At 34.5% G+C, this 9,846-nt stretch overlaps 1 long non-coding RNA gene across 1 annotated transcript; it reads right to left on the bottom strand.

Annotated features, from left to right (window-relative positions):
* Nucleotides 1–4,105: 4,105 nt before the first annotated feature.
* On the bottom strand, nt 4,106–9,681 carry LOC110441251. The gene is made up of 3 exons (XR_002461849.1): nt 9,582–9,681; nt 6,449–6,558; nt 4,106–4,732 (listed from the first exon to the last, which is right to left on the bottom strand). It is a non-coding gene; the product is annotated as an uncharacterized LOC110441251 (long non-coding RNA).
* Nucleotides 9,682–9,846: the final 165 nt, after the last annotated feature.

The following is a 9,846-nucleotide window of genomic DNA, read 5'->3' as shown; positions in this document are numbered from 1 at the left end:
GACTTCGCTTTCTGAGAAAGGTTGATATAAATACTGGGTTTGTTCAATAGTGGCAAAGAATGAGTAAAGAATCTTCGATTATATTTCATTACGCATCTCACTGTTGGTCACACAAATATGATGCAGAAAATTCTTTCAGAGCACCTCGGATATTTCAATTGTTATAAATTGCTTTTCATTTTGATTTTGGGTTTTGCTGTCGTTTGGCGTTTAAATTGTTGTGTGATATTTGTCATTTTTACATGACGGCATTGCATAATTTTTGTTCATTTTACTAATGAAATAATCATATATATATACTGTATAAACACATGAATAACAAATATGAAACAAATCACAGATGAACGTTAATTGTAATAAACTGTAAAAAAAATCATACACGACACCGTCGTATTTTCACAATAAGATTTTAGTAATACAATGTATCACGTACACGAATTTACCAGAATGTTTTGCCAATTTGTAGAACCTGCATCTTTTAACATCTGAAGCAAAAGGACCTTCGATTTCTTCCCATCCGAATAATGACAACGGTGCCCCTCTGTAAAAGACTCAAGTAGACTACCTTCGTTTGGGCTTAGACTTGTGACGTCACGATTATATACCAGGTGTTGTTCCCTGATCTTCGTTCCTTATTTTGAAAATAATGGAAACATGATTTGAATGTAATATGTTGTACTAACTTAATATCATTAATTTTAACAATTAAACCACGTCCCATTCACATTCTATGTGAATCAGTCATATGTTAAAAAATAGATGTAGCGTAAAACGATGTCATATTTGCATATGTATTTTTCTAAATGATATTAATGAATTCTAACATTTTAATTATAAAATATTAAATTGACTTCAGTCATTAAAATTGAGTACCCTTCATACTTTATGCAAGTATCATTGCAGCTGATATTTGCAGGGAATGAATACATAGCCAAAACACTACTGTTACGATATCGAGAGTACTAGTTCTTCAAAAAACTTATGATGAGATAAGGTTATTATTTTTTTAATATTTGTTCTGTTCTTTTAATTAAAAACAAAAGGATTAAGCAGGATTGCTTTGTTTTATATTTGCGAGAATGAACGGCGCACGACGTGGGCTGTCCCTGGTATTGACATGGCCTCGGTGATAACTATGCGAGAATTTTAAACTGTTGGGAAAAGAATCAATCCTTATTGCATTTCCTGTATATTAATTTACGGTAATATAAGCAATAAATTGCACAGATGTTGCAGACCTAGTTGTATAAATGTGATGATATAAGCGTCTATAAATAATATCAGGTACGTTCCATTAACGACACCAAATTTGTTATAGTTTAGCAGTAAAATGCACATATGTTGCAGACGTATTGGTATAGCTTCAACATGTGATGTAGACACACTGAAGGTGCGCCATCTTTGCAGTTTATTACTCAACTATTAAAAGTTTGGTGTTTCTAATGGAAAGTACCTGATATCATTTATGGACGCGTATATTTTCACATTTAAACGTTCCGTCATTACTGCATACATGTATTTGCATAAGCTACATATGTAGGTATATGTGAATACATATCAGTACTATGATGTGGTTTCAAGATAAACACTGGATATCGATCACTATTCTTCGCAAGTTCAATATTTGTTTCCCCATTAAGCTTATAATATTTGGTATATTCTCTATATATTAAATATAAACACGTTTATAATGTTTGGTATATCATCTATATATTAGATACAAACACGGTATTATTATATATAAGCAAAGGACATATGCATACTTCCATTTCACAGCAGAATCGTAAATAAACGTTAATTTTACACAATTTCTTTTCTTAAGATCGTAAAGCAAGAAATAGTGCAAACATTTGAAAATCTGTAGTCAAAATTTCTTTGTTTACTTGCAGTTGATTGTCTCATGTCAGTTGAATCCATTTTATGCCATTTTTGACGACGTATTTGAAACACATGCAATGTCTCAAATGAACGTCATCTTTTAACACTTATACATGTATATTTCAATGACCATGTTATGAGGTCACCTCATCGTTTAACCATTTAAAGTTTTGATAAATTCTTTTTACACAAGTATTTGTTGCTATTTATGAATGATAATCCGAATGGAAATTAACACAACAAATACCATTCTTATTGTAATATCATCTTAAAAATCATGGGCTTCCTGACGGTAACGAGTACCGATGCACATGCTTCGCATAACATGACAATGTGTGTATTTGTTTCGCTTTGTTTGGAGCCCGTAATGGCCAAAACGAACGTTCCATCCTTCCTTTGAAACGTTATCCCTAAACCAAATAGACTTGCATGAGTGTCCCTTTTTAAAAGAAGTGTTATTTTTGTGAAAATGAGAGAAGAAAAATAATTAGATCAGGTGAAAAAGTGTCGGTGAATGAACTTAATTAGATAATAAGAGAACAGTGCTAAGAGCTGGCTAGCTGTGTGACTCGAGTGGCTGGAAATGAAATGCAATGATTGGATCCTTTTGAAGAAATAAATGTTGAGAATTATGGTAAGAGATTAAGGCAGAAAAGTAAAATCACCAGTGCCGTGGAAACTGAACCTTGTTTGTGGTCTGAGTGAAGGATTTGATAAACTTAGTTGTGGTAGACCTCGGAAAGTCTGTTCTGCGACGCGCACTGACAATATGTAAATTGTGGTTGAGGATGAAAGTAATAGTATGCACAAAGAGATATACACCTGTATAATAAGTTTATATCTTTGAAGTTATTTTAAAAAAAAAGCGCATTACGTCATGATTGCGACATAAAATGTCAAAACAGTAGCTCCGTCCACTTTATCAATACTACGAGAAGAAATTGCGTTACAACTACAAAACATACGTAATGAACTAGCGGGATTCATGTGTAAGTGTGTAAGTATGTAGCCGACCTCACGTGGACCTTTAAGAACATTTTGTTTAACCCCTACTTAATACCAACATGTGGTTAAATTATAAGACATTGTGTCCCTACTTCTATTCATCATTTTAACAGTAAAGTGTTAGACCATTGATGGACTTATGAGAGAAAATGTAGCACTTTAACTGATACACATGGGTTACAAAACTTGACTTGAAATTTTGGACTACTTTCATTAACAATTAATGTAAACCGGTGAATCTTTTGCAACAGTATAATTTTGGCCTTTTCGCCCTTCGTAATTAGATGTCTATATAAGTTTACAGTCTTAATGTCCGTCCACCTTCAGTTTTACTGTTTAAAAGTCCGGATGATTTTTTTTTCTCTGTACAATGCATCCTATGTCTGGTACGGATTTATCTGATTCGTCCTGACTCTGACCATTGGCAAAGTTGTCAGTTTGGGTACTGGTATGCATAATGAAATGCTGCTTTGGTTGAATTAAGCGTGTTTAATAAGACGAAAATGACACTTGGAGATTTATTGGATAACATGCACAACCGCTTGTTACTTCGTTTCATTCGCACGTTAAAACTAGTAGGACACAGCTTCTGCGTTTATAATTAATTGCAATGGTTTCTGTGTCAGTAAAATTGAAAGGAAGTTACTTTATAGCCTATTAAGCTTTCATGATATATCGTATGATCTATTGCTAATCGTCTCATGTCCCTTGTCGTACGTCGCACATTGTCTGTCTTCCGTCCACCAGAACCACGGCGAGCCTGTGGAAGCCCGTCTCATCTTTCCCATCTGGAGGAATATGTATCGTCTGGATTATAAATTTAAATATAATGTGGCGAATATGGAAGAAAAGGTAGGACTTTCATAGACAAGAGACGGAAGAACAATTTTATATAAATCTTTTCAGTGCTTTAGTAAGATACATATTTTTCTGTCTTTGTTTAATAATGGAAATGAATATGGGCACAGACCACTCAATGCTTATTGACTTTTTGACGCCCAAAGCCTATTACTTTCTTATACTATCATTTAGCAATATCGCTTACTGCCAGATGTCGTACTAAGGGTGATAACTCTATGACCTCCGAATGTTTCGATTTCCGCTATGACGTTTTGCTACAACACAGACACAATACTTACAGATTCATTCTTACTCATTCATAGGTTAAGAAAATAATTTATTCACCTTCATGTTTTGAAAAAAAGGTTGTGCTGTACGGAAACCACATTAGTGTAACTGAAAAGTTGTTTTAAATACTATTGTGTGTATTTCTATTAGCTTACGGTGATTGTAAAAATTCATGGATCAAAACTATACATCCTGCACGTATGGTAAATTTAAGTGGACTACCTAACCATAAGTGTAGAAATGCTTCAATGTGAAAACCTAAATAAGAAGAAGGAGTGACTAAATGAAAGCACGTTTAATTAACATTACACATTACACGTATAGATATGGAAAGATACAACTTGGTGAGCTCAAAAATAAAATTTGGCATGAAGAAACTTTAAAAATTCCATTCATGTGCTTGTGACAAATTACAGGACGGAACAAGTTATTGTGCAGGATAAATGTTCATATTATTGACGCGCGAATGTTCCAAGAGAAAAAAAATGAAAACTTGTATCATGATTGAGGATTGGACATTATGTAATATAATGTATACATAGAAAACAATTGACTTGAACTAGATAAAACATTTAAAAAAAAAGAAAACACCGTGTCTATGAATGTGACTTCACAGATTTATGCCAAATTCTTTGTTCTGTAATGGATATGCAACGTCGTCATCATTAAGCTGGCAGAAGATGGTGGGTCTCTTGGCTTCAGGTGTAATTAAGTTCACGTCCTACAAATAAACAAAATAATTAGATTAAGTTAATGTTGTTGTAATAGTCTTGTGAATGTATATTCCGTCTTTGCGTATTGCAGAGTTATCTTTTCTTGTGAGCAGGAATTGATTGTTACGTCATTGGTTTGTGTGAGAAAATTACGTCGTTTTCTCACAAACAAATGACGTAACAATCAATACCTGCTAACAAGAGCAGATAACTCTGCAATACGAAAAGACGGAATATAGTGACTGAGCTTAGATTGTGTGACGGGCGATTCACGTACGGCGATTCTCCCCGAACTTGATGTAGGCCGGACATTCGCGAGTACTTTTCGCAATAGTCTACATTTGGTCAAGCCACTATACGGACGTGTTTACGTACTGTTGGTCTGATTGTAGATTGCATTCGCCGTGGCAGACATATTTCATAGCAATCATACATGTATACTGAATTATAGCTATAACAAATATGATGGTGTCTGAATCTTTATAGATGATCACAATGTTATTGATCTGTAGTTTGTTTAAATAATGGTTTATTTACGTCTATGTACAATATGTATGATAACTTAATAAATAAAATGAAAATATTCTAAACGGTGACAAAATTTGATAACGAAGTCGATACGAAAACGGCAACAAACCAGAATTGAATGAAATAATAATGAACCCCTTCAAAAAGTCAGGGGATCTCCAAAAGGTTTCTGAATCAAATGAGGCACCAACCATTATGAAACAAAAGTTACACACTACACGATACCCAGCTTACTAATATTCAATCAAGATTTCATCGGTTGATTCTAACTGTTAAGATTTCTTAAATCATCTGTTTATGGATCGAATAAAATGTATACATGTAATGTGTCACTCAGAGGAAGTTGATTTCCTACAAGCACGGAGGCCGAGAAGAACATATTTTATTGAGGGCGTAACTTTCTCATTATATCCTGAAAGAGTAAATACGATAAACTGAGACCATCAGATGAATTGGAAAGGTGTTATTAAAACATTCTTATTATTCTGTTATATATAGTCGAGGTTATATGAAAAAAACATTATACAGAACCTGATACAAAGTGCAATGATCAAATCACGCAACTAATTGATTGGTTGGTTTATAACTTAATCGCCGTTTCAAAGTGATTTATGTGTTTTGTTTTTGTTTACATACTGCCGTGAACAAATTTCTGGTATCATTTCACTCGGAATTGGTAAACGTTTGATCATATAACTAGAAGTTTGGGAAAACATATTATTCTTTATGAGCTTTTTCCCGAATTTCAGTTACACAAAGATCAGTCTTTTTACGTCAAAACAACTAAATCATGATTTGATGTGCTGTCCTTATAAACTTGGCCACCTTGAAACAGAATAAGAAAGACATAAACCCTATATACCAATAAATGGTTATGTGTATATATAGGATCGTATATGAGTTTCCATTTCATATGATATTTATGAAACGACTCAAAGATTTTTTCCAATTTAGCGAGCCTCTGGGTGTAAGATCCTTTTTACCACATAATCAAGATTTGTGGCATTTATTCGTGTAAAACGAAAATTTTCATGTAACCTTGAAATGTAAAAATTGAAACAATTGGAACCAATCACAGGGCTGATATATCATATTACATAGGTTAATACGCCATGGGTATATTCACTGGATAACACAGTACATTATGTGATAAATCAATTTTTCGTTCGTCTCTTGTCTATGCAATCACTACCTACTTTTTCTTACTGTTCGGCTTCTTCATAAATACGCTTGGATTTCAGACCGCATATCTTCCTACAGATAGGGAAGATGAGGCGCGATTCCACAGGCTCGCCGCGATCACCGCCTGTAGGGAAGAAAATAACAGAAATGCTATAAGCAATAGATAGTTTATGCTTTGAATTATACTGTTTGGCACTAGTTATTTGGCTATGGTGGCTCGGAATACTGGCGGTTGGATTTATTGAATATATTCTGTGATTGGTCTGATGGTTAGCTTTCCGTTTATACCACACTCAGGGTGTGCAACATGTCAAAGATGTGAAATAAAATTCAATTATATTCTTCTACGTGCCGTAAAGAATGTGATGATTTATATAACGTAACGCATGACCTTATGGGCCCCTTTAAAATGACGACTTTGGTACATTTCCTCTGCTATAACAGTAATACTTCTTTATAAGTCATTAAGCATACCAAGTGACGTAATCGATCTTTATCAATGATGACAAAAACACCTGCCGGAATATTTATCTGTCACCCAAATTGCATTCATATCGACTGTATACTGCATCTGGTAACAGTTCAATTCTTATATTTACATTTATATGTATATAGTTTGTTTTGTATAGTAACTGAAGCAAAAATACTTTTGAATTTCCCGCTTATCATATCAGTGACGTCAGTAAGTTCAAATCCCAGAACATCCGACATTTCCAGAAGAAATAATATAGTCGCTCGTGTCATTGAAAACCACACGCGCATAAAATGATTTGAACACAAAATTAATTTTATTATTTATTTCATGTGAGTGTGTATATGTTGAAAAATGGTTAATAATTGCATAACTTCTGCTTGTTTAAAATTAAAGCTGTTTTTCGCGCATTGATTGATTACATGTATTTTGAAGTGATGCGGCGCTGAACGGACTTGATTGTTTCCTCGGAAACGTTTATGTTTCCTTGGACTGGAATATTACGTTATTTTCAGAAGCATATATACTCGGAAATGTTTAATTAAAGTGGTCCTTTCAGTAGGTGATAACGATTCCAAGGACATTTCGTTTGAAATAGATTCCATGTCTAATCGGTCAGATTAGCATCGCTAGCAGACGACGTTCACAGGGGCTCGGTTTCGTGATTTTGAGTAATGGATGACATCACTGAATATACACATTCTAAAACCTTGTCGATACCCTCGACTTTTACAAGGTTTTAGAAATGCTGAATTTTAGTGTTGTGGTTATTCACTGATGTTATGCATAACTCAAAATCTCGAAACCGATCCCCTGTGTGATGACGTTGACAAACTTGGAAATTTCGTATCTAGAATGACGCTTACAATAATTTTGTGGTACCTACACATCTTATATTGTCATAATTTGTCAAGTTGCTTTATTTTTTTTGCGATGACCTATATTGCTAAATGCTAACGAACCCAGAATGTTTTTCGACTATAGGTCTATTGATACCGAAAGTATCGGGCGGCCATGCTTGTTTACCTTGTACCAGCTGTATTCCTACACTGGCCGTATCACTGTAAATTGTAGTATACAGTCTAATATACTGCAATTTGGTTTACTAATGACATACAGGCAAATGCAACAGAGAATGTAAATATAGTATTGTGGTTACTTTACCTCAACCCGCAGAATTGTGTCAATTTAACCTCTGAACCTGTCGGACACGTTAACATTACCTCTGACCCTGTCGGACACGTAAACTTTACCTCTCGACCTGTTGGACACGTAACCATTACCTCTCACCCTGTCGGGCACGTTAACGTTATCTCTGACCCTGTTGGACACGTAAACGTTACCTCTGACCCTGTTGGACGCGTAAACATTATCTCTGAGCCTGTTGGACACGTAAACGTTACCTCTCACCCTGTTGGACACGAAAACATTATCTCTGACCCTGTTGGACACGTTAACATTATCTCTGACCCTGTCGGATACGTAAACGGTACCCCTCACCCTGTTGGACACGTAAACGTTACCTCTGACCCAGTCGAACATATACATGTAGTCACCATTCGTTGGAGTATGCTCTTGTGAATTCGTTTTTGCATTATAATAACGTAATTATGGCCTCAACCCGAGTTAAGCAGCAGTCGGTAAAGGCTTCTAATGCTAAAACATAAATGTAAGTCATTGGACTTCAAATATATTAATATCTATAGAATTTATTATTTATTTTTTCCCGGTGGCACGGTAACTGTAAATGATAAACATATATGTAATGATCCGAAGTAAATGTAAATAGAAACTCTCTTACAAGGTCTGATTGAGGAATGGATTCCACCACATCAGAGTTTATATATAAATATATGTTATAAATATTATACAGTTATTACCCTTGTTGTAGGGAAATGTGATCCATCGTTTCACCTTCGCCTTCGCGAAACCAGATTAATCGAGGAGTAACAAGACATCGTGTTTCCTTACCACAAGGGCAATAATTATTTTATGATGCAAAATCATACTGAAAATTTAAATATTGATGGGCCACTATTATCGTCTGTTTCAGTCATTCGGAGCTATGTTGTTGTAGTTGTTACTCATTTTTCTACAGAGGTTCCGAATAAAGGAAATATGACCAAGGAAACTCGAGCGCGTGAGGACGGGATGCTATTTCATTGGCCTGTCATATTATCTATGTGATAAAATTATCCAATCAGACATGCTGCTGTAAAATGAGGTATAATGATATACATTGCTACATAAAAATGCTTCGAAAATAAATGTATCAAATTCAAGAACAACAAATAAATCAAACATTTTAAGGCATACAATTATAGCAAATTTAATGAACCAAGAATTATGAGATTTTTGATCGATATGAGATAAATTTCAACTCGTAAAGTAATGACCCAAATTAAATATTTAAATTAAAAGTGACGGAAACGAATTTTTGATTTTCAAGCGAATTCTGGTTGATGTTACCCTCCCCTGCAATTTTTTACATCACTGAACAAAGCTCTAAAGACATTATCATTATTACCGAAGGAAAATGTCTAACCAAACATTGAAGAATATTAGTATTGATTTAAATAACAAGTACACACAAGACCTTAACGCCTGCATCCGTGTCATTTAAAATATGCTCAAGTCAAACAAACCTTTATACCGCTTTATAACATTATACATACCCGTGCACAAGCTGACGACTGTACCAATGATTAGGGTCAGAGAGAATCCGATAAATCCGTACCAGGTATAGGATAAATTGTACAGGAAAAAGCCTTCCTCCGAACTAAAAGTTTAGTGTAATAAATTTTGAATTTCTATAATGAATGGGAAAACACACATAATTTGTATTTCTCCACAAGCAATGCATATCCTCGATGATTTCTTACTTTATCTTTAAAGATAAGCCGTTCTCCGGGAAATTCACAATGAGATGTCTCTTGCTAA

Source organism: Mizuhopecten yessoensis, unplaced genomic scaffold, assembly GCF_002113885.1.
Source record: "Mizuhopecten yessoensis strain PY_sf001 unplaced genomic scaffold, ASM211388v2 scaffold715785, whole genome shotgun sequence".
NCBI classification, from domain to species: domain Eukaryota; kingdom Metazoa; phylum Mollusca; class Bivalvia; order Pectinida; family Pectinidae; genus Mizuhopecten; species Mizuhopecten yessoensis.
The sequence above is the reverse complement of the archived record's forward strand: the minus strand, read 5'-3'. Positions and strand labels throughout refer to the sequence as shown.